At 40.0% G+C, this 25,409-nt stretch overlaps 2 long non-coding RNA genes across 2 annotated transcripts in view; one reads left to right on the top strand and one right to left on the bottom strand.

Annotated features, from left to right (window-relative positions):
• Window positions 1-6,926: 6,926 nt before the first annotated feature.
• On the bottom strand, window positions 6,927-21,706 carry LOC125616150. Its single transcript, XR_007346786.1, has 4 exons — window positions 21,376-21,706; window positions 19,513-19,618; window positions 12,214-12,338; window positions 6,927-9,538 (listed from the first exon to the last, which is right to left on the bottom strand). It is a non-coding gene; the product is annotated as an uncharacterized LOC125616150 (long non-coding RNA).
• A 308-nt stretch (window positions 21,707-22,014) lies between these two features.
• Window positions 22,015-25,409, top strand: part of LOC125616938 — a 79,570-nt gene continuing 76,175 nt past the window's right edge. The window contains exon 1 of the long non-coding RNA XR_007347734.1: window positions 22,015-22,327. This is a non-coding gene — a long non-coding RNA (uncharacterized LOC125616938). The remainder of the gene's footprint in view (window positions 22,328-25,409) is intronic.

Below are 25,409 nucleotides of genomic sequence, written 5' to 3'. Positions count from 1 at the left end.
TGGGTCCCTGTCTCTAAGAAATAATTTTAAAAAGGGACTGGTGATATGGCTCAGTGGTTGCACACCTCTGGGTTCAGTGTCTGGTAACCCCCCTGCAAAAAAAAAAAAAATTGCTTCTCTCAAGCCACAGGATTTGTTCTGAATATTTGCTTGCAGTTCATTCATTCATTCTAGAGTCACAAGCTCAGGGGCAGGGGCCAGGAATCAGCCCCTGCTCAGCAGCCTGAAGACAAGCCCCCTTGATGTTTCTGTAATCATGAGTGATTATTCACTCTGTAATTTTCAGATATGATTAGTCAGGATAAAAACTATTTTGTGCTGAATGGGTTTATAAAGGCACAGAAGAGTGGAATGCCAGACAGTTCAACAACCTTACTCGCTATTGAGTATTTTATAACCTCCTGTTCTCCCGTCATCAGAGAGGACTTGGAACAAAGTACCAAAGACAGCCTGAGTTGCTCAGTAATCAGGTGGTAGTTGAAGATGCCTGGTCAAAACTCCTCTGTGAATATTTGACTGTTTGAACAAAATGATGAAGTAGCCCTTGTTTTGATATTGGAGCTGATGGATGGGGAGGCTAGAACATTTGCAATTTGTCTTTTTTTCTCTCTCTCTCTCTTGTTCACTGATAACTTCAGGCTTCAACTATATTCTATTCCACATTTTCCTCTTGAAAGAGAAAACACATGAATTATTCTGATTGACTAGGAACATTGACTGATAGAATATTGTTCTTCTTTTCTATTTCTAGCCCTGCTTGTCCGTCACATAATGATCACTGAAATCAAGGGCTGGGCTGGCAAACACTACAAACAGACATTCTCCTGGTGAAGCCTCAGTGTGCTAAAAACTTTTGCTTTCATCTTTTCATCGATTTGAGAGCCTTCCCATAGGTGGCTGGAGGCTAGGGCCTACAAAACCAAACCTCAGGTGGCTTCACACACCCACTAAGTCAGCTTTTTTGGTGTGCTTTTCCTAATTTGATCATTTCTTGATATTGCTCTTATCATATTTCAAACTCACATGTGAGAAAATATGAGTCCACTGATTTCATGTATCCAACCAGTATTTTACTGAGACTTCCTATAAGACAGTATTTATATGACCCAGTCTATAAGGAGTGTCTCCGGGAATGAGGAACGGTGATGCTATATTGAAAGGAAATAGAAATCCATGGTCCCCGAGACACAGAACCTTGGTATCAGTGAGAGCAGAGTTGGTGGCCTGATGGTCCAGTGTGTGCACCTAGGAGGGGCCGTGGATGAGGAGGAATGAAACCAAAGACCCCTAGAAAAATTGGCTAGTTTGTCTCTTCATGGAACAAGCTTTTCTTTTACATATTTAAGATGTCATGGGGATGGATTCTCTCACCTTGGTGTACTTCCATTGAGTTGGTAAGATAGTTTAGAGAATTCTACTGTGGAACATTTATTCAGGTTCGTTCAGTGATATTCCGATATTTGATGAGCAGCAGAAGCCATGTAGGTCTTGGAGTCTTGGGGACTGGAGAAAGTGGGGAAAGGAAGTAAAGGGTGCTTGATTGTGACACTGCTGCGTTCCAGTGGCCAGCTGGTGCCTCCATGGCCGACGTCGGAGGGTTTCTACGATTACGTTGGGCTCTCCATGCTTTAGTCAGAAGGTGTCCTCAGAGAGATTGTTTAGCTTCTGAGAACGAGGAAGGAAAAGAAGAGTAACTACCCATAGTCCAAGAATATACGTGGTAATTCAAGGTGGTCTTGGCATTGACTGCATGTTAGAATCACCCAGGGGCTTTTAAGATCTCTGAAGTTCAGGCTGCACCCAGACCAATTAATTCAGACTCTCTGAGAGTGGAGTCCTAGCCAATGTGCTCCTAATGCTGAAAAATGATATTTTAAATGATATTTAGTGCATATTCTGGGATATATGTCTTCAAGATTCAAAACTGAGCAATAATAGTCCAAGAAGGATCCCTACAATCGCCCAGTCCGGTTGCTTATTTGTATAAAGGAAGGAACTGTGGGTCAGATGAGTTATGTGGCTGATAAGATGCAGGTAAGCTGAGCATGACCAGAGCTGGTGCTGTCTGTTGCCTTTACCTCTCCTTAAGGACAGTTTGAAAAGAGGGACTTTGATATACCTAAAGTGAGTGGTTGCTTTTGCCCATTACAAATTGTTCTTGAATTTTCTTTCTTTTTTTTTTTAATTTTGGGGAACATTTCTAAATGCACCACTGTATACTAATATTTTAGTATATGTTTTGATAAGTTTGTTTTCGCTGTTATAGTACCCCCCACACACACACACACCTTTTCCCTCAAACAAAGAATATCCAGAAGGCTAAGGCTAGAAAAGTAATTTAAATTTTCTCCAGTTTTTGCATAACTGGTGTGTCTTTGCTGTCTCAGAAAAGGACTGGGGAATCAGAGGTCAACTTGAAGCACCTCATTTATATGATAATTACCAGTAAGCAGTGGCCAGTGATTCATGATACAAATCATTTGTTCCTCTGGGACTTGTATGTTTACTGGGCAGGAAGTATGTGATTATGTCATACTAATTAGTTTCTAGGTGACAGAAAGAATGTAGCACAATTGAGACTAAGTTTGGTAATTGTGTGCTGTTTAGTTTCTTTATTGACTTGTTATGGCAGAGTTTTTAATTTAATTTTTAATCCACAGGAAGTCTCCCGGTGAATATGCACCTGGATGACTGGATACTAACCTTCATATTATCACTTTCATAGTTTATAACATGCTTTAATATGCTAATCTTATGTAATCCTAGCACTAGTGCTCTGAGGCACATATTATTATTGTTATAAAGTTTCCTTTATAACCAAACAAACTGAAGGCAGAGACGTCACAGTAAGACTTGAAGATCCTACAACTGGAAGTCGTATTGTAGTGGCACCCCCCTCCGCCTCAGAAAATCTTAATTAAGCTTCTCCAGAAATCTCACCATAATTGATTTTAGGACTATCAAAAAAAGAGTCTCTATAAAAGAGTTCAATGTAGGTAAACTTCCTGTTTTCCTGTTGCTCTATTACTTGGCCTGGAAGAAATCAGCACTCCAGGTGCTGGATGCCCCTTTACTTGATTCTCACAAACATTTATCCAGTATAGTAGTTTGTAGAAATGTGTTTGCAAATGCAAAATGTGATAATAAAAAGAGATAATAACAAGGCCTCTGCCCTTGAGCTGGGCTTCACAGAGATGTCTACATTGGGCTCCATGGTAACAGCTGTCAAGGAGAGGAAAGAGAAGGGAGAAGAAGCTCTCCCCTTCTCAGGTGTTGTCCTTAATGGGTTAACTTGCCCAGAACAGTGAAAGAAAAAGCTGCTTTTCTGTGAACTTCTGCAGACTGAACTTCTGAGCCCCTCCCCTTACATGCTGGGTATAAAGTTCTGAAACTACCTGAACTCAGGGTTCAAGGGATTAATTGATTATAGCAAAAGCTGTATCCTCTGAACCTGGCTGCAGCCAAATAAAATGATTTCCTGCTGTCTTTGGTGCCTTGCCTGTGTGTCCCCTACAACAGTATATTGCTTGGTATTTATATTGCCCATGACTGATTAGGTTAAGGTATGTTAATGATCCACAAGAAACAACCACTGTTCAGGTTAATTTCTTTAGTCTTCCCGACTACTGAGAAAAAAGCTCTGAAGAAAGGTGATAATAGGAAAACTGTTGTTTTAAAGGTGAGAATAAAAATAATATAGATCTTGGTATGGGGGAGAATAAAATCAGAAAAGTTATATTTTCACAACAAAGATAAAAGATCTTTGGTGGAAAAAATAATGGAATGGTTTCCTTAGTCCAGCAGAAGAGAAGTCTGAAAGAAGGAAGGAGAAGACAAGAGCCAATGTGAGATAAAGCCTCCCAGCAGATAGACAGGGAAGGACGGAAGAAAGTGAGAAATGACACATGGATGTGGTGAAAAAGAAGTCATGTCATTAAACCAAGGCGAGACGTGAAGTAAGAATCAGATGAATAATAAGTTTGGTTTTTAGTGATTTTTTAAAAAATGTTCCAGTGATCCAGAAATACTCATTTAAAGAGTAGACAGGAAGTCATTATTATGTGAAAGAAGAATAGATAGGCTCCATTTCTACCTATAGCACACTGTTCACTACATTTATCTTCCAGGCAAATGTTTCCTGAATATGTATGACAGAGCCTTTCTGACAAATAATACAGGCAGTTATATTACCTGAAAGAGAGGAGAAATGCTAGGTATCATGGAGCCCAAAGGCCCTCAGAAACGGGTGACATGGGAAGAATATTGTTTCTGAGACAGCAGACTTTGCTATGCTCATAAAAAGCCTGGGGCAAAATGTAGATAATACAAGAACCTGAGACCATGGTTCCATATGCAAAATGCTCCATGATCTGCTAGGCAAAAAAAAAAAAAAAAAAAATGGCTTTACCGTAGAAAGTGAGACTTCATAAATTCAAAGAGCATCAGGTTTGATTAGAATCTTTTCTTAATTTTTGAAGGAACATTTTCATAAATTCATGGTCAAAAAGGAATTTGAGGTCAGGATATGTTATATATGGCTACTTGTCAGGTCTCCATTAAATAAATATCCATTATCTTAGGCCCTCAAGTGAGCCCATCATGCAAAAATCAGAAAACCAATACATTAGTCAGGTTTCCCCAGAGAAACAGAACCAATAGGATGTGTGTGTGTGTGTGTGTGTGTATATATATATATATATTCATTTCCTTTCTAGAAAAGAAGCTAAAAAGAGAGGGGGAAAAAAAAGGAATACGGATTTATTTAAAGGAATTCACCAAGGAAATTATGGCATCTAGCATGAAATTAACCATTGCAACTATGCGGCTGAAATTTTATATCCACTGACTTTTCTACTATCTGAATTCTCTTATGTAAACTCTATAAGGTGTGTGTGTGTGTGTGTGTGTGTGTGTGTGTGTGTGTGTGTGTGTGTATGTGTGTGATGGAGAAAGAGGGAGAGAGAGAAGGAGATAGATAGATAGATAGATAGATAGATAGATAGATAGATAGATATTACCATATCCTTAACAGGAGAACATTGATTAACAGAGAAAGTAGTAAAAAATTATGCTTTTTAATAACTGATATATTCTTCTTGGAATTTCTATAATACAATGTTCATGTTATAATAATAATAATAGTAATAATAACACTTACCAAGTACTTCCCATATAGTAGGTACTTTACAGAGACTTCCTCATACTACAGTGCTTAACTTGTATTACTAACTCCTTTGAGGGTCTGGACCCTTTTAGAGAAACATCTGCATCCAGTGGCACCCACATACATACATTTTAATCTATTATATCTATCTCTGAAGTAAGCCACCTAACCCAAACCAAAAACAAGAGGGTTTTGTTTATTTATTTATTTTGGATTTTTCCCTTAATTTTTCATAATTGCCTGGAGACAGACTATTCTTCTGCTTCATCTGTCTTCAGTTGGGACATGAGCAGCTGGGAATTCCAAAATGGCCACACTCACTAGGCTGGCAATTGGTGTTGGCTGTTGGCTTTTGGCAGGAGGCACCAGTTATCTTCCTCATGGGCCTCTCCATGTGACTGCTTGGACTTTCTAACAGTCTGGTGGTCCCAGAGTACTTGGAACTTTTATATGGCAGCTGGCTTCCTTCAGAGCATAAAATCTTAAGGTTTGAGCCAGAACTGGCACAGAGTTACTTCCTCTGAATTTATATTCATAGAAAGTAAACTATACAAGGGCATGAATATTGGGAGGCATGGTTCATTGCAGGCCCCCAGAGTTACAGCCTACCATAGTCAAATATAATTTTGTCTAACAATTTTAAGAGACACACACCCAACCCTGAACAAACCCACCTAAAAAACCCAAGAAGTATATAAGTTTCAAGTTAAGAACTTATGACTGACAGCAAGCCAGGGGAACCATTGTACCCAACCAATCTAGTGTAGAGAGAACGGAGACAGTCCTCACTGTAAGAGGGATCATACACACACCAGAACATCAGTGGGGACCATGCATGGCACATTCCAGAAACAATGAGGGATCAGTTATCTCAGGGGCTAGGAAGGAAGGTTGGAATCTGATTATGTAATATTTTGAAAGGCTATGGAGCTTGAACTTCATTCATCACACTCTGGGGAGTAATTGCAAGTATTTTTTTTTAAATAGGGGTAACAAACACAAATGCTGAAATAATTCAGAAACAGCCTAAGAATTAAGAAACAAGAAGAACAGTGTAGAGGGAATTGTTAAGGAGTGTTATGGGGTTGTGGACTTATAGCCCAGACATTAGTTTTAAAGTCAGGGACTAACAAAATTGCCCTAATAAAGAATGAAGGTATAAAAATTTACTGTAGAAAAGGGTGTTGTGATGCATCATATACCATATATATGACAATATGGAATGCATCTATCTAAAATTATTTTGAGTGATCTGATTCACAAAGAACTGAGTTAACCTTTATGGCTTTGTGATATGGAAAAAAAACAAAAATTAAGCAAGGAATTTTGGGAATTACTTTCAATCCAGAGTTAATAGTTCTTGAGTATGGCTATAAAGGATAATGAGTCTAGGACTAAGACATTCTCATTTGGGTCCCTGGGGGGGGGTGGTGGTGGGAAGAAGCCTGTGGGGTCAGAACAACTCCTGAATTTTAGCAGGTTACTTCTCATTAAGGGAGAATGTTAAAGCCTACAGCAAAAAGTCCTAAAGGGCAGAAAACCATCAGTAGTCATCCAATGTCTGCTTTTCAGCCTATAAAATTCAGAAGTAGTCTCCTTCGTGTTGTCCCTAAAATGATAAATGCAACAGTACTTGGATGAAAAAAAAATTTAAAACACACATACATACACACAAACACACACACACCAGGGGTTGGTTGGTAGGGAGTAAAAGCTCATGTTTATTTCAGGGTTGCAGTTTCTTTTGCAAACTTGGATCTGCTTCTTGCTTTCTGAGGCCACCTCCATTGGCCTTTGTTATCATCAAGCTTTTGATGTCCTCAGTTCTTGGAGTGACTTTTCCCAATAAGGAGATGAACTAGTGCAAATTTGACAACATTGACACTGGAGCTCCCTTAGGTCTACTGGGCAAGATCTAGGGACTGAACAGGATGGACTAGACATAGAATTAACCAAAGTCAATGGAAAACAGGGATTTCTCAATGTTACAGGTTCTCAAACGTACAAAGTAAACAAACAAACAAACAAAAACAAAATCTGGCATCTCACCCCCAGAGATTTTTCTTTATCTTGCCTGGGATGCAGTCTTGGAATGAGGAATTTTAAAATCTGACCAGATGATTCCTGGTGGAGAGCCACCTCGGGGAACCATTGCTTTACTGCCCTTGCTTATTAGTATCCGGCTCTTACCCATCATACTAATGAACCATGCTTCCTGGTTTTGTCAGTATTAAAATTACTTGGCATAAACAGCCTTCCAGCACCTATTCAGAGATAGAGAATGGAAATAATAAGTGTCATGTCTGTGGCATCAAAAGTTATTGTCAGGAAAATACAGAGAAGACTAGAATATGGTTTTAAGGGATTTTTAACTTTCCTAACAATAAAGTTTCTTTGGTGGATGCCAGGCAGAATCCAACCTGGGAAATTCAGTGGCAATAATACTTGACCTAAGAATGAAAGCAAAAAAAGAAAACCCACAGCTGTCTGCTCTGATTTTTCACTTAATATGCCCTGGTGCTGGTGGACCGCATGCTTTGTCCTCTTGCACTTGATTCAAGGAGTTCCACCCCCTCCCCATCTCAGCAGTACCACATTATCACCTCTGGATTTCCATCCTCTGCTTAGCTGTTTATAATTATCACTTCTTCCTTTAAATGCATAGTGTCTGGCCCGCCATCTGCTAATTGTACTTTAAAGCTGTATTTTATCCTGGTTGTTCTGCACCAGGTCTGGCCTTTCTCCTCTCAAATTCATATCTTCCACTCAGGACCCACCAGCTATGATTTTAATCAACTTCTCTCTCCCTCTCACCCCCACCCCTTTTATAAACCCATTCATCTCTCCTTTTCTTTCATCAACCCAAGTGCAAGCATGCTGACTGAAGTCATGTTCTGTAACTTTCTGTCTATTCCCTGTATTACAGGACAATTTTCTCAGTTCTGTTGCACTAGTCTTTATGCTGACATAGCAAAAACTTTGTTTTTGGTGTATAAAGAGCTACAAATAAGTGTGTGTGTGTGTGTGTGTGTGTGTGTACACACACATATTGAGAGAGGGTTTGTAAGCTGAAATATGGGCAAAGATAATATTCTATGCTGGACTTGAAAACTAGTTGGACAATCTGTCTTAACTTTGGAGGGAAACTTTTCAGGTTGAATTGCCCTCTTGGGGTTTGAGTGTATTCAAATTGATCTTTTCTATGAGTAGGCACATCATTTTAGAGATGTTTCTGTGAAGATGTGCTGTTTTCATGGTTAGGGAAGCACAGTGTGCGCTGAGACCGAAGGAAATGCCAAATTAATTCATTATTTCAGAGGCAATGTTCTTCTCCCCGGAAAGGACCGCTTTAATAAGTCAGGTGGCTGCGTGTGCCTGCGTGCCTGCCTCTGTGGGAAGCTTGGTAATCCTCTCCCTGCAAAACACAGCCCTGGTGTTTGCTGTTTGAGGCTCTCTTGAATGTAATATGAGTTTACAGTCCCACTCCTGGCCATATTATATAAACAGTGGGAGAAGAATGACAATAGAAATTATGGCAGAGCTTGCTTTATTTAAGCCTTTCAAAATGGACATTGTTGTGTGTGGCTGAGGCTCTGTTTTTTAGCGCCCTGCCTGAATGAGTGAATGGCTGCTGTTTCCTGCCAAATGCAGGCAACAGTGGGGCCACTTCAAACCATCAGCGCAACAATGTTATCAAGCGGCTGAGCCCCAGTTTCTCGTCAGTAAGCCATCATTATTCCTCATGAGCCAACTGCAGGAGTGGGCCACTGTGACAAATACGCTATTATGTTGCATTTTAATGTGTGCCAATCAGCTTAATTCTAGCCCTGACATTTGTCTCAGAGACTGCTCTTTTCCACAACAGATGCCTGAGTGCTTCCTTCAGTTATAGTTCCCCAAGTTTCTGAAGGAGCATATAGGCACCATGAAAGGTCACCCCCAAAGAACTACAGAGGAACTCAATACTTGGAGTGGTGGAGCTTTTGCCAATTAAATTCCATGATGTAGTTCAAAGTAATAAAAACATATGTGGCTAAACAATCTGTACATTCACTATGAGTGTGAGATCAAATGCTGAGATACCTATATAGTCATAGTGATTTTCTGCTGTCAGAGTTTGACAAGTCCATTACTTTGGGGGACTGGCAGATTCTGTGAGGACTTAATTTTGTTCATGGGGGTGGAAGGTAGTTGTAAAATGTTGCCATCAGTGCACATTTCAGGTTTGGATGTGGAGGCCTCCAGAGGTTGGTTATTGCCTCTGGGGGTTCTGTGCTGTGATCCAAGATGGCGGCCCCAGAGGTTGTGGTGGCTGGAATGTCATCTTTGGATCCTAGTCATCAGTTGAGTCAGTGATCATTGTAACATTTCGGTCTGTAGGAGTATGGAGAAGAATTTGTTTAAAATATCTGAACTTGACAATTACTACATTTCAAAAGATCTGAATATATACTTAAATACAAGGCTGATGGAAACACATATACCTTAGTAAACATATTGTTAGCTGTTATCAATTATATATCCAGAATTTATAAAGAAGTTCACCTCAAGTTTCCTAAGTAAGATGAGACTTCCTTCCTTGGAGTATAGTAGGCTAGGTTTATGTTGAAAATTTTTAGCTTTTCTTTTTCTTTTTCCTTTAAAAACGTATTGAAATTAAAGTTTTGTATTTTTTGACATACTGCTTTGCTACTTGAGATTGAATTGTCCTTTCTCTATGAAATGATCATAGCACACAGATATTGTTTTAATATACTAAAATTGGCCAAATGTCTGCCATAGACATAGTTATTGACTATGGCAGTATAATATATTCATTCAACTACCTGTTTTTTTTTAGTTCCCACCTCCCTGTTCTTGAAACATGAAAGTCTAGGAGCCACTATTTTACTGAATCAATCACAAATTTTTAAGAGATTCAAAATATCCAGGGGCTTTTTCAACTGCCAAATAAAAAGAAAACAAAGAACAAATGAGGTAGTGATGTGAGATGAAAACTTGTAAAAAAAAGTCCGATTTTTATCCTAATTAGCAATTCTCAACTCACTTGTTTCAACGTACTTTCCCATTAAGTATCTAGCTAATAGATGTTTACCAATTAAAAGAATTTTCATACTTGGTAATGAAATGTTTACCGTAATAAACTCTACACAGAGAGTTAGTGACTTTTAGGATGTGTGACCTTTGACAGACGCATCTGATAGAGACATCTAACAAAGACTTAAAAAAAAAATCTACTCCAAATGCTGGGGCCAAGACTTTAAACAATGTTATAATGTGGATTCTTAATGATTGTGTCTGTGATTTCAAGCTTCAATGAGGTATCATTAAGATAGTTTTAATTTCTTCAGCATTTTCACAATGGGAGAGAGTCTATCTTGAATATTTAGATCTCAAGTTGGTTCTTTTGATAGGGTACATCTTAATGTCTGTCAGTCATTGAAAAAATCAGAAGCCTATTCCTTTAACATCTCTTATTTGATATTCATTGCTGAATAACAATTTCCTACAAACTTGACTGGTTTAAGACAATACACAATTGCCAGCTCACAGATTCTGGGGGTCAGGAATCCAATGACTGAGCTAGGCCATCTGCCTTGGGAACTTGCATAGGGCTGCCATCAATGGGTCAGGCAGGTCTGGATCTCATCTGAAGGCTTCACTGGGGGAGGATCTGCTTCGAAGCTCACCAGTTTGATGGCAGAATCCCATTTCTGCAGGGCTATTGGACTGAGGGCCAGAGTTCTTAGCTTACTGTTGGCTGAAGACCACCCACAGTTCTTTGTTATATGGGTATTTCCAAAATGGCTACTTGCTTCATCAAAAGCATGCAAGCAAAGAAGGCAAGATAGAAGTTATTTATTATTATTATTTATTATTTATTATTCATAGAAATTGTATCCTATCTCTGTCCCAAAGTCCATTAGTTAGAAGCAGATCATAGGTCCTGCCTACACTCGGGAGAGGATTTCACACAGGAGGAAATAGTAAGAGGCAAGGATAATTGTGGATCACCTTTGGGTCTGCCCAACATACCCCTGGTTTTAGGAGATGTAAAACCCAACAGTCATGCCTGTTTCTTCATTTCCATCCCTTCTTAGAGAAAAGAAACCCTTGTTCATTTGGGGGGAGATAGTCTGCAATGATGAAAGGTTTGAATTATAAAGTATTACAAAGATGGAATTATGCTGCTCATAGTAGACAATATTTTAAAATTATTCCAAATAATGTGTTATCAAGGAGAGTCCTATTTGGCTTTCGTTAGTAATTGCATGATATCCATTTATAATTATCATTTTGTTTTCATTCAAGTCATTGATTCAGGAAGTATATTTCTTACATTTCCAGTGCATGATTAATGTGGTAGAGAATACAAATTAAGATTATGACAAGGCTTGTTCTTTTAAGAGATTTATATTTAGAAATGAGGGGTGGTAAGATAGGAACAAAACATACACAATTGTAACAGAGAATAAAATGAAATTATATAATCATGTATTAAATGCATTTAATAGTACCCTCAACTCTGGTACAGGAAAGAGAGAGATCAATGTTGGGTAAAATTACTAAAAGCCTTGTCAGGGGAGGTAGAATTTGAAAGATGCATGAGGTTTGGATGAAAAATGAGAAAGAAAGGAAAATATAGACAGAAAATCAAGGAAGGCAGGAAGAGATGGAATTCACAAAGAAGACTGAAGACACTGTCCTCTGTAGTGAATGGAGAGTAATACAAAATATAAAGTGGGCATGACATGGTTTTTGAAGATAAGGACTTGTTCTCATAGTATTTCTAGATTCTTCAATAGAGGGTAAAGGATGTTTATTGGGATCTGTTTAGTGAAAAGAGGGCCTGAAACAGAATGATTTGCAGTAACAAAAATCTGGGCTGAGCTGGTAGTAATGAAGCCATACACTGGAACAGTACTTAGGATGAGGAATCAACAGTTTGGAGGTACTGTTTTTGTGTGAACTACATTTGATTTTAGCCAAAAGGCTGAGAAGCGAGTGTTGGATGTACCAATAGCAGCAGAGTGTGGGCTCATCCATACCTGTGGTAGCCTCTTTTCTTCCACTTGAAATGGATAGCGACAGGGCAGCCAAGGGCTTGGTTAGACTTGTTGGTTGGTTGGCTCTCTTAAGGAGATGGTGCCTCTTGGCTTTAAATGCTTGATTCCTGGAATATTAAGCATAATAAGCATATTAATTAAAAACTTCAAGTGTCCAATAACCTCTAAGAAGTGTTGACATTTTGGTTTTTATTAAAGGGTGTTGAGAGGAACATCTATATATCCCTTAAGTTACCATATATATATAATGATATATAGACTGCAACAATGCTTTATAAGGTGCTCCACAAAACAATAGTTCTGAAATATTTAACATGTCTTCTGAAAACAAAACAAAATCATAAGTATGTTGTAGAAGTGTCCAGGTCACATAAGTTTGGTTAACCCTGGGTTAGAATTTAAAAAGCATAGATGGTTCCATGTTAATGATCCCAAGAGGAATGTGGGAGGAGCTGTAATCAAAAGTGTTTTGCAAACTTCTTCTGTGATGGAACCCCACATGGGTGTTTGCATTTGCACAGGCAACATGGTCACGATGAGTGCTCTAGCAAATGCCAAAGTGTTAATAGTAAGTTTTTAGTGAAGTCAGCAGCTTTTCAGGAATTCATTGTTAGGTTTATTCTTGTCATAACTTTCTTTGATACTTTATGAAAATGTGTTATAAAGTTATTTTCTCCCTAACAGTGCCTATCCAGAAATAGGGTAAGAGAAAAACAATGTTTCTTATAAGCATCTTGAGAAAGAGGCCTAGGAAGGGAAATTACTCAAAGGAAGGATGCTACCTTTTTGCCTGGGATATTAGGAATTCTTTGTGTTCTCCCACCACCTTTATTTAGTGGGCAGACAGGTTTCAACACTGCCTTGCTTGTCTCAAGTTTTGGGAATTTGGGTAAATTACTTTACCTTTCAGCTCCCTCCATCTTTTTTTTTTTCTGTTTTTTTTTTTTCCACCCCTTCCCCATTAAATTACCTTTTTTAAAAAAATTTCTTACATACTGGCAATAGTGGAATGCATTACATTCATAATTATCTTCACAGCACAGTTTTTCTTAACTCTGTATATAAAGTATGTTCATGCCAAATTATGCCATTATACATAAGCTCTCTTATTGATTTTTTTTCTCTATGAAAATTTTTTAGAAATACTTTTGAAAACTTAAGAGAGAGGTTCCATAGAAATAGCAAAAACCCTATAAACATATATTTTGGAATGCATTTAAAGTTAAACAAAATTAATTACTCTATTTAGAGTTTCATTAAATTTGGATTCCAGATTGTTGGATCTAGATTACTAAGAGAAATGATCATAAGAAATGGCAGTTAGTAAATAGATCGGTGTTATCCTGAGGCATTCCACTAACCTACTTTATTAAATGTCATCTCACCTGCTTTTTTCATTCAAAAATATGCTATTTTGTTTTGCAAGGTCATGGTAGAAATTGCCATATGTCTGTGTCCTGTCATTTTGTGCTTCATTTGTAAGATTTGCAAGGTTTCTAACATGGTTTGTCATTTAACTTTTTGTATATGGAGGAGGGGTAGAGACTGAATGTTCTATTACTGGGGTAGGATAGCAAAATGTTTCTACTTTATGGTTCTGACTTCTTCTGTGTTCTAAACAAAACCTCAGTGCTATCTAATGAGATCTACAAAATCCTCCCTGGAAGCCCACATAATGTGGGTTTTTATAGTTATTGGAATTTATTTATTTTGTTTCATTTGGATGTTCCATAAATCTTTGAAAAACAGAGCCCATAAGTGGCATTCCCATCATAGATTTGCTTGGGACCTAGCCTTGAAGGTTATTTACATATGCACTGTAGTTAAAACCTTGGCAGGGATGAAGTTGCCCACGGAGGGGGTACATGCGAATGCTGACTGTAAATTCTGAGAATGCAAATTTTCCATGAGACTCCTAGTTTTTTTTTAAACCTAGTCAGATTTGTTAATACCCATAAGAGAACAGTTCTGACATGTAGAAAAAAACAGCTCCAGAAATGATAACTTTTTATTATTATTATTTATTGAGCATCTTTTGTGTTTGAGTTAGGGGGATGGGGGGATATAGCCAGGAACAAAGTTTCCAGCAATAACAATTGATTATTGGCTTAGGTCTGAGTATCAGACAGAAATGCTGTTCTTTCAAAGTCACAAATACTAGATTCTTACTTTTAACATGCTGACTCTCAAAACATGTGGCTATTCTTAGGACCTAGGGCTGATTTCTTTAGGGCCATGACCTGCCTTGGTAGGAGTCCCTTACTTATCAACCACCAAAAGGACTCAATACTTCATCCATTTCTTCTTTATTTGAGATGCCCTTTCCTCTCCCAATTCCTCAGGGTTGTTATTGAGCTATTTAGTAGAATTAGTTGCCCATTAAGATTTGCTAGTTTGTTTTCTTGGACATCCCATTCTAGCCTTTTGGTGCCTGTTCAAATGCACTTTAACTTTTGCATTTCCAATTCACTGCATTCAAATTCTGACGTTGTATTACACTACAGACTTCCTTGACCTCCCACCCTCTCCAGAGGAGCCAGCCACTCTCCCTACTGTTCTCTGCCTCTATTCTACTCCTATCACAGGAATGGCATTTCATTATTTAGATGTTGAACCTACAGAGCACCGGAGCTAGATATTAATCATTTCTGTGTTGCTATCACCTAGCGCAGCGTCTGCATCATAAATATTAGCTGAATTGAACTGAACAGGCACACACAAAAAAAATAAATAACTGCCAGGAATCACAGTCAGGAATGTATTTCTGGTCAGCCTTTCCATTGTCTTCACACCACCATATATGCAGCTGTGAGGGCACCAAGTTACGTAAAAACTCATTTGGGAAACTGCAGTGAGTTGGGACCTTGACCATTAGAAGAAGGAGAAAATCTGCTCTTGCTACTTTTGGTGAATACTTACCAGAAAATTGAACAGGCAACTGTTCATAAGAACTCACACAAGACTAGGATGCTTTAAATGTATTTGTGACTTGTAAATATTTATTTATTTTTTTAAGTATATGAAGACAGAACTTGAATCTGAATGTGTATACTAAGGGAATTTGCCCTTCTGACAACCTGCTATGAATGTTAACAATATTTGAAATATTTTGTTGCTAATTAGCCAGTTTGATGTTTGGCTGCTGCCTTGGGGAATTTACAATGACCTATTATCAGTTTAACACTAGGCCAATTAGGTAAAGCCTTTAGCTTCCTGGAAATGCGTAAGCATGTGATGAAGGAAACAATGACATCCTATCTAGGTAACTAAACGTTAACCAATCCTCTGCCCACTTAGGAGATCCGGAAACGCTTCCCCCAAACCACAATTGTGTGGCCCTGTGAACATTGGTAGACCTTCTCATGTTGCTGGTGGTGGTAGTGGTAAGAAAGTGGGGTGGGGCATTGAAGGAGGCGGGCTGCATCTCTCGCCCCATCTTCCCCACAACCACCACGCTACCATGTTGGTCTGCATGAAGCCCAGTTTCTTCCCTGAGTTCTTAAAAATCTACTTGCACCTGAGTTTATTAACTTTCTTAAGGAGTCAGGGAATGGGGCAGGAATGGATACAGGGTTTGGTCATAGAGGATGTGTCTCAGTTGGTTCAGGGGCAGTTTATAAATGACAGGAATTTATTTCTCACGGTTCTGGAGGCTGGGAAGTCCAAGGCTCTGGCAGATTCAGTGTCTGGCGAAGTCCCCCCCAACTCTTGGTTCATAGATTGTGCCTTCTGTGTGTCCTCAGGGGTGGCTCTCCCAGGTTTCTATTATAAGGGTGTTGGTCCCATTCAGGAAGGCTCCACCTTTCTGACTCAATCACTGACCAAAGGTCCCACATCCTAACACCATCACTGTCAGGATTAGGGTTTCAATATATCAGTTTAGGTTGGGAGACCCAAACATTCACATCATAACTGGATTGACATTTAGATTATAATAGAACATACAAACACACCCAGAGGGAATCATCTTATGTGAATGTGGGGGTTAATAAGCAAGTCTGAAATCTGTAGGACTATAAAAGAAACTGGAACTCATAAGCAGGGGCCATAACTGCTGTCTAGATTCAGAATGTTTTCTTTTGCAGAGAGGAGTGAGGCCTCTTTTAAAGTCTTCCACTGATTGTATCAGTCCTACTTGTAATATCCATAAATAGTAGGATTTTTTTTAAAAAAAAAACAGACTTTAATTAAAGTCAACTGATTAGGAGCCTTAACTGTATCTACAACATAGCATCATAGAAACCCCTAGATTAGTGCTTGAATAATGGGGATAATAGCCTATATTATTGACATATCAAAAAAGCCATTGCAGATGGGTGAATTGATAAAAATGTTTACTAAATAAGCATGCTTAGAACACATTTTAACAAAATGTTCTCTATTTAACTAATGGCAAAACCTCAAATATGTACATACCTAAGAACTTTTCTTCCCTATTCAACTCTCCACTGAAGTGTTTTCCAAATATATAAAGATATTGACACCAAGTGTGCTTGTCAATTTTCCACCATGGTGACACAATAACTAAGGTAAACAACTGATATGGAGGAAAAGTTTATTTTGGCTCACAATTTCAGAATATTTAGTTCACGGTCACTTGGCTCTGTTGCTTTGCAGGGAGCATGTGGTAGAGGAGGCCTACTCACCACATAGCAGCAGGAAGGAAAGAGAGAAAGGAAGGGTCTGGATCCCAGTGTCCAGCTCAAGGCACACCTGTAGTGACCTAACTTCGTTCCACAAAGTCATATCTTTTAAAGACTCCACCACCTCCCAGTCTTGCCAGAGGCTGAGGACCCAGCCTTTAACATGTGGGCCTTGGGGAACAGTCAAGATCCAAATTACAGCAGCAACTGTGTAAATTAAAAAGTTACTCTGATTTGTACTTGGCTTACTTTATTTATTTTCTTTAGAAAGTCTTTAAGTAATTTGTGATTATAGCCTGAGAATGAAAACGATGGGGTCACTTAATAAGATAATGTATAGCAATCACCATGCCAGATTCTGTAGATAAAATGCCAAATAAAACAAAGACTGATTTTGCCTCTAAGAATTTTATGGTCTAGTCATGGGAAAAATATATGAATCAAATATTGGTGTAATGTTCACAAACCGAGAGTTGCAATGAGTCTATATTAAATGATTCTTCACCTTTTCTGGGGTGTTAGAAAGCTGATCTGAGGAGAGATGTTTGGGCTGGATCTGAAGAATGAACAGAAATTTCTTGGGCACAGAAGAAGAGAAGAAATTTCTTGGTAGAAGCAAAACCCTACATGAAGACCCTGACCAAGGCTAACGATTCCATACCATAAAAGGTGAAGGAGAACATGACAAAAGAAGAAAGAGTCCCAGTCAATAGATAACTTCTAATAAGACTTTATAAGGTAGAAGTTCTAGTTTAGCAACTAGGCAGAAACAGCAAAAAATCAACACCGGTATCAATAAATCCTTGGGTTTTATCCATGGCAGACATTCCTAATCGATCATGAACCCAGATTTTTAGAGTCTCTGAATGTTTCAGATCAGCAATACTAATCAATCTGATTTGGTACTTTAGACAAAACATACTTTATTAAATTCTCTTGCTTTTCTCTATAAAATACAAGATGGTTTTGGTGTGTGGGGGGGCATTGTTCCCAGATCAAATTTAGCACAACCAATTTAATTTGAATTTTACATAAATAATTTTTAGTGTAAGTACTTCCCGTGCAATATTTGGGACATACTAAAACTAAGGAATTATTTGTTGTCTGGGTGAAATTTATTTTTAACTGGTTATTTGCAAACCTGGTATTCCTAATTTGGAGAAATTTATTGAAATAACAAAGTTGAAAAAAATTCACAACATAGCCTATAATAAATGTTTATTCATTCAATTGGTTCATTTATTCTAAAGGTATAATTTTAGGAACAAAAGTAAAATATATTGGCTTCTGACTTTTCTTCATGTTTTAGTCATGAAAAATATTCAGAAAAGGTTTGAAGCTATATTTCAATTGCTATGCAATATTACTTGTGTAGACTAATGTTCTCCATTATTTTTTACTGAACCCAATTAGTACAAAAACCCACAATGCATTTATTGTATCTATTTCTATTTTCTAATGAAAAGAACATGGTGACAGTGGCATCTCAGTATACAGGAAGAATGCCATAGGATTAACCAAATAACTCACAACTTAGTAACAAAAATAAATTACTAGTAATTTTGAGTTAAAAAAATAATGGTAGCTATTCAAATAATGAATAGCTCCAGATTTTCTGATACACTGAAAACAAATCACCCTTCCTAAATTTTGTGAGGCTTCCAGTAATCTGCAAGTGTTCTTATGCAATAGGAGTTTTTCATCCCTGCTAAGCACTGTGTGGCAGACTTCTTAGAAGAATATTGAATTATATTCCCCAATAAATTTTAGGAGCTGCCTAGCTTTAGTTTAGGAATGCCAAGTTTGAGTAGCCATTATCAACTTCATTAGGAATTTACTAGACAATAAACTTGGTGTTTATAGCAACTAAAGTCTATGGAATTATGGGCAATTCACACAAAAGGACCAAAGCAGGGTTGCAATTATATATCAGTGCAAGGGATCATTAGGTAGCCCCATGTGGCCCACACTTGGAGAATTACTGATCTGGACAGTAGTGCAGTCTTTCTCTGGCATGAATGCTAAAATAGGTTGTGGATATTACAATGTCTTGATCTATAAATTTCGGTGAACCTTGTAAAATAGAAACAATAACAACTTCTAATTTTTATCACCAAGTATTTGGAAAAATGGGAGTTTAGAAAATATACCAAAGCACTTGCACCTCTTAGGTTCAGACTATATTATAAAGGCATGTGATCTGTTGTATCTTTAATTAACTCTTACATCTCAGTGTCTCTGAGATGGCTGCAATGAGCATTACATTTCTTCTGAAAGAATTTACATTGCATGTGTCACTGCCATCTTTCTTCATGAGATGTCCTCTGTTGACCATGTTCACATTATATTCAAGAAGGATGCTCTTCTAGCTCCTCTGTGTGCTTATCCAGATTCTTTACAGTAAGGGTCCTGTAATTAAGGATGGGAGGTGTGGCTGTTGACTGAGCCCCTGCAGATTGCTCATTAACATGCCATCTGAACAATTTAATAACCTTTTTAATTAATCTAAAATTGGCATGTCCCTCTTCAGGCTACAGTACAGCTTTTACAAGAGTTGGTCTCTTGGTAGTTCTCAATTTAGCTTATTATTTGAAACCTAAATCTGCCCAGGCTAATGAGCATGACCAATTCCTCTTACCAAGACCACGGAGGAGTCTCCATCTGTACTTCACTAAAGGATGAGAGGAACAGATGTCTTCCAGTGGTATTCTGGTTCTTGGCTTTTTTAAAAAGTTCCCATCAGTCTAGGGATGAAAGAAAATAATTTATAGAGTGATTGAAAGTTACTTTTTGCTCTATTTTTTAGCATATTATTTTTTTTTACATTCAGGTTTAATGCTTTAGAACCCTTGTTCTCAATTAATTCTTTGTACTTTGGTGCTAGGTAGAATTTTAAATAATTTACTAGTTTTGATAATTTGATATTCTGAACCCTTAGTAATCCTGGAGAAAAAGGCTATGTTAGTAGATTTTTAAAATATTTTTGGCAAGGTTGGACTTAATACATGTTTATTTATTGATTTATAAGTCATAAAGCTAGGACTAGAAGATTTGGGGGGAAATTCCAGGAATTGAACTCAAGGGCACTTGACGACTGAGCCACATCCCTAGCCCTACTTTATATTTTATTTAGAGACAGGGTCTTACTGAGTTGCTTAGCGACTTGCTTCTACTGAGGCTGGCTTTGAACTTCCAATCCTCTTGCCTAAGCCCCCTGAGCCTAAAAGATATTTTAAACTTGAGAAAAAGTGTGTGTGGGGGTTGTGTGTGTGTGTGTGTGTATGTGTGTGTGTGTTTTACCGGGCCAACACTTTCCATTGTTTGAGCTAGTCTCCCCCAGCTGAAGAGAAGTTTGTTCCTCTAAAAAATGTCCCCCCTCATTGTTTCTGGGAATCCCCAAGAAATGCCCCTCCTGGACCTACTCTCTTGTTTTTCAGTTACATCCGTCATCCATCCCCACTTTCTTCCCCACTCTCAGGCTTACTTGTTTCTGCCTGGGACAGATGCCCCTCCATTGCCTTTGCTGAGAACCCCAGCTTTTCATGCTTAAAACAAACACTAACTGAACATTAAAATGTGCCAGATGCTCTGCTAGGACTCTGTGAAACTTGCAGTCTGTGTGCTTGTGCTGCTATCTCCAGACACTCGCCCAGAGCTTCTTGGGGTAGGACAGTAGAGCTCAGTCCACACAAGGGAAGAATGTCCTCTCCTCAGTCTGATTGATGGCCCCCTGTTGATGACAGCACTTTAAAGCATCTTGGCACCTGCCCTCCCACTCATAGAAGTTTCTTTCAAATAGCCTCCAACTCTAGCAAAACAAGGAAGATTTGAAATATAGGTTTTCCTGGTTTACTCCATCAAAGACTCTAAGATGTTAGGATGAGATTTGTCACCTTTTGAGCTGCAGGCACCATCCTGGGAAGCCATCTATGTGAGAAGCACACTTATCCCCAAAGCTCTGCCTGGAAGTGGCACATCCCTGCGGTAGGGCAGTGGGAGGTCCACTTCTCTGACCCACATCAATCAAGATGAAATGTTTTACATCTGGAAGTACCAGGTTCTATCAGTCTTCATTGTCCCAGTCCCTGTGCTGCAACCTCCCATTTGACAGCATCAAAAACCAAGAAGGTAGCAGTGATAAATTTCTTGGAATCTTCTACCATCTCCCAGTGACATCCCAATGCAAGTCCCAACCTCTGGCTGTTGGACATTTCATTCTGTCAACACATGGACATTTGAGCCCCCATAATGCCCTCGGTTCCTGCTCCCAATGACAAAGGTGGGTGCACCTCACAGAAGGAGGTAATGAAGACAGAGCCTTCTGCTGATGGACCACCGGGAATTGGGGCTCACCACTGTTTATAAACAGGAGCGATCCTAATTCCACTGGAACTCCACTGAAGCTTGGTTATGCATTCTATGTTTTGTAGGATTATTTTGTTGGTACTTGAGAACCCTGAAGAAGAAACTGCCATTTTAAAAACTTATCAAATGTACTCACAGGCCAGCAGACGGCTTGTATTTTATATCAGCTCCAAGTTAAGAAGCACTTTTCTTTCAGCCATGCTCCAAACGCTCCTGCCACTTCCACACATGCCTCATTAATATGGATGAAGGGCTTAGTCCCACCGTAGGGCTTCTTGTAAAAAGTTGCTGTGGAGAGGTTCCCCCCTTTAGTGAATCCTTCTCTTCTGTCTGCGATTGGAGAGTGAGCCATATAACTGACAGTGGAAAGCGCTAGAGGGCATGTTACATAAAAAAGATAAATAGAAGAGGTCCTTTTGCATATCTTTTTAATTGGAAGGAAATGTAGGCTTTTGAGTGACAATATTTGCTACCTTTCCTAAATATAGCACCTTAAAAAAAAAATCCAGAGGGCTAACAGGCATCTGGAAGAGCATACAGATGTCTACTCTGGTACAGAACATGTGTCCTGGGATGAGCTATTTCACCTCTCTGATATACAACAGCCCCATCTTGAACTTGAAGAGCACTGGGTTGTTGAAGAATTGATTGTGGTGATGTGTGTGTTTCCTGAGAAATACGGTTCTCTTTCTCCTCCCCTCTTTAAAGGTTAGAAAGGGAAAGCACACCCAGGATGGAGAAGTTGCCATTGACCTCTGTGACCCTTGCGCACAGATCTCTGGGCAGAAGTGTTTCCTAAATGGGCCATGGAAGGAAGATCTGTGCCTCCTCCGCTTTAGTGCCTTCCTTGCCCCCGCCTTCTCAGCACTGTACTTCTTACAGTCTGCTTTGTGGTGTGTACGTGAGGGGACAGGGAGGGGGCATCACATTGGCTAAATGTCAAATCGAATTCTGTGCCCCTGTTGGTGTCTGCAGAAATTTTGCTTGGGCGGGCTCCACTCTGTGGAGGTTCTTCTGTCATTTTTAAGCGGAGAACAGCAAAGATGCAAATCGCCCAGACTGCTCCAGGAGACAAAGCGACAATTCAGGTGGGCAAGTGTGCAGGGAGGGAGGAGGGCAGAGGGTGCAGGGGCCAAGGGCTGCCTGACTTGAGGACACTTGTTCCTGGAGGAGGGCTGCGAAGCCAGCGCACATTCTTTGGGTCCTTTCTTCCGCATTTGTTAGCAGATTTATTAGGCTTCTTAAGGGAATACTGGCCAGCCCTTCAGAGTGCCAGACTCCAGGCACCTTGGGATTCTTCCCTTGCAGGATCCCTTGAGGACTCTGAGAATAGGCTCTTAGATATGCAGAGATGAATAACATCTTTGCTGAAGGTGGCAGGAATAGTACATAGGACATTACACAGGTAGCTAAAAATTATAATTGCCTGGTGGCTCAAACAGCCTCTCCCCACGTTCCTCCTCTGTCCCTCCCAGGCTCCGCCTCTTCCTGAACCTGACTGTGCTTCCTAAGAGAAATTCCCCTGCCCCCAGGATGCTCCGGAGTGCAGGCCCTGCCCTGCTCTGCCCTGAGCTTGGCTGCTCCTTCACCTGACCTCAGACACAGGCCCTCTGCCGGGAGGATTTTGATTCTGGAAGAGGCAGAGCATTGTGCTGTACCAAGATCTGGGTTCTAGTCCCAGCCCTCATGGATGCTGTGACTCTGGGCAAATCACTGTCCTCCTGGGGGCCTGGGTGACCTCTGCTGTAAAATGAGGGGGCTGGACAAGGGGGTCATCGAAGTCCACTCCCACTTTGATAGTCTCAAACTCAGTGGCTCTAATTGCCTCCTTAGAACTCCAGGGAATGCCGTTCTAGCAATTGTCCTCTGGCTCCTTTCTTCCCCACTCCCACTGGGCTCTGCCTCCAAGGAAACAAAAGCAGCTGCTGCCTCCGCTGGGGTTTCCTCTGAATCTGTGGGCCCCTCCCCACAGCATATGTGCACAGGCCTTCGCTGTCTGTCTCTGTCTCTCTCTCTCTCTCTCTGAGGGCCGTGGAAGGCCAGTGGTGACCCTTTGGAGCCCGGCTCTTTTCTGCTGCTTTGGCTGGCATAGACGGCCTCTATCCCAGGTGAGATTAAAGTTTCGCTTATTAGTTCCCGCCCCACACCTGGATTTAGCGAGGGCACTTTATAAATAACCATGTGCGCGTTGTTACTATGATTAAAGCGCTCAGAATCCAAGAGAAAGCTGAACTAGCTCAGCTGCAAATGCAGTGAGTGGAGGGAGGACGCTGATCTCATTTAACTGCACTGGGAGAAAAACAAATTCAGGAATTCCACAGCTGCCCTTTAGAGATGGCCTCTAAACAGCCAGGATAGCTTGTTTTGTGTATTTTAAGAACTAGGCACAAATGGAGTTGATAGCATGGTTTGAAAATTAGCCAAAGGAGCTGGCTCGGTGAGTCTTCTACAGAAGTCCTAATAAGTCTAGCAGCATGCAGTGTTTCTTCTGGCCAAGAGGCTGGAGATGTGGGTGAGCCTGGGAGAAGGTGGGGTCTAGTTAGAGACCAAAGAAACCAATGAGCAGATGAATCCAGAGCAGCAGAGGTCTAAAAATAGAGACTGAGGAGAGGGTCAAGAAAATTTTGGGAGGTCTTCTCAAATTGGGACTGGAGACTGTGGCCCCAGCAGACAGGAGATGCTGCAGTGACTTCTAGTCCCAGAGAAGAGCAATTGTTTCCTATCTTTAACTTCCCTGTGGAGCAGGGCTGGGGGTTGGGGGAGTGGTCATGGATGGTAAGTTTATGTTCAAGCTAGGGCTTTGTGAGTATGAGTTATTTCTGATTTATTCAGAGGTCTCCATTCGTCCATGTCAGGTGAACTTAAAGAGTGTGGGTTAAACAAAATGGGTTCAAATCCCAGGTCTGCCTACTTCATCCTTGTTACCCCTCAATGTCCTCCTCTGTAAATTGGGAATAATGATAGCAATTGCCTTATAGAGTGGTTAGGAGAGTTCCAAGTACCCAAAGTATGCCTCAAACATTGGGGGAATCAATAAATGCCAAATACTATTATTTTGCTATCTATTGTGATTTCTAATAAGAGCCAGAGGATAGAAAGACACTTGAGCTAGTTTGGATGTGTCAGGGTTGCCTGGAGGACAGCTGGGATTCATCTCCAGAGTTTCTGATTTCCTGGAAGTGGGATATGGTCAGTAGAACCACTGCTCCAGCCCATATACAAGACGTGTGCAAATGAGACCATTATTTATTTAACAAACACCTCTCATGTGCCAGACTTTGCACATACACAGGTGTTATTAATATTGACTCAATTACTCCTTATGAAACCCTATGAGATAGGTTCTAGTATGCCCATTTTAGATATGAGAAGACCAAGGCACAGAGAGATCAAGTCACTTGCCAAGACATCCTCTGGAAGAAAGGACTGTGTTATAAAACCGAGTAAGTGCCACAAAAGAGGCACAACCTGTGAGAGGAGACACACAGACTCTAGGGTTCTCTGGAGATGTGTGCAGCCTCATATGTGGGGTTGCCTGCAGTAGACCTCATGCTGGCTTGGGTCCTTGACAGAGCCTCGGGTTAAGGAGCTATAGGTGCAGTGAAAGGAGCAGAAACTCTGGAGGCAGAGGAGGATTGGAATCCTGTCACTGCTCCGTGCCAGCTCTGTAGCCATTAGCAAGGGAACTGTCTCCTGTGGCCTTTTCCTCACCTAAAAGAAGAGGATAAAAACCATGAGAATAACCAAACCTAACCAGCAGGGCTCCCTCAAGAACCAGCCAAGGGGCCTCATATGTAGGTCCTTGGAAGATAACAGATGCTCAAGGAAGGTTAGTTGCTTTCCTGTTTTCTCAGTTCACTGGATCCTCATCTTGTTGTGCCGTCAGTAATGACTTTTGCTTGATGTAGACTAATTTCACCCAGATTACCTGCTCCTCTACCTGACTTCAGTTTCTCATTATCAGTTTAAAATATCTTAGGATGTAAAAATTAGAAAATACTCTAGATATTTATTCTTGGCTGTGCATCCAAGCCACTTGTGGATTTAAATATACGTGTGTGTGTGTGTGTGTGTGTGTGTGTAGGCATCCTGTGGTAGACTGGATTATTCTACACAAATGTTCACTCTTTCCTACTAATTCCCACAGAAAGTACATGTCCCCCCCCCCCC

The sequence above is a fragment of the Marmota marmota genome, unplaced genomic scaffold (assembly GCF_001458135.2).
Source record: "Marmota marmota marmota unplaced genomic scaffold, marMar, whole genome shotgun sequence".
Taxonomy (NCBI): Eukaryota; Metazoa; Chordata; class Mammalia; order Rodentia; family Sciuridae; genus Marmota; species Marmota marmota.
The sequence above is the reverse complement of the archived record's forward strand: the minus strand, read 5'-3'. Positions and strand labels throughout refer to the sequence as shown.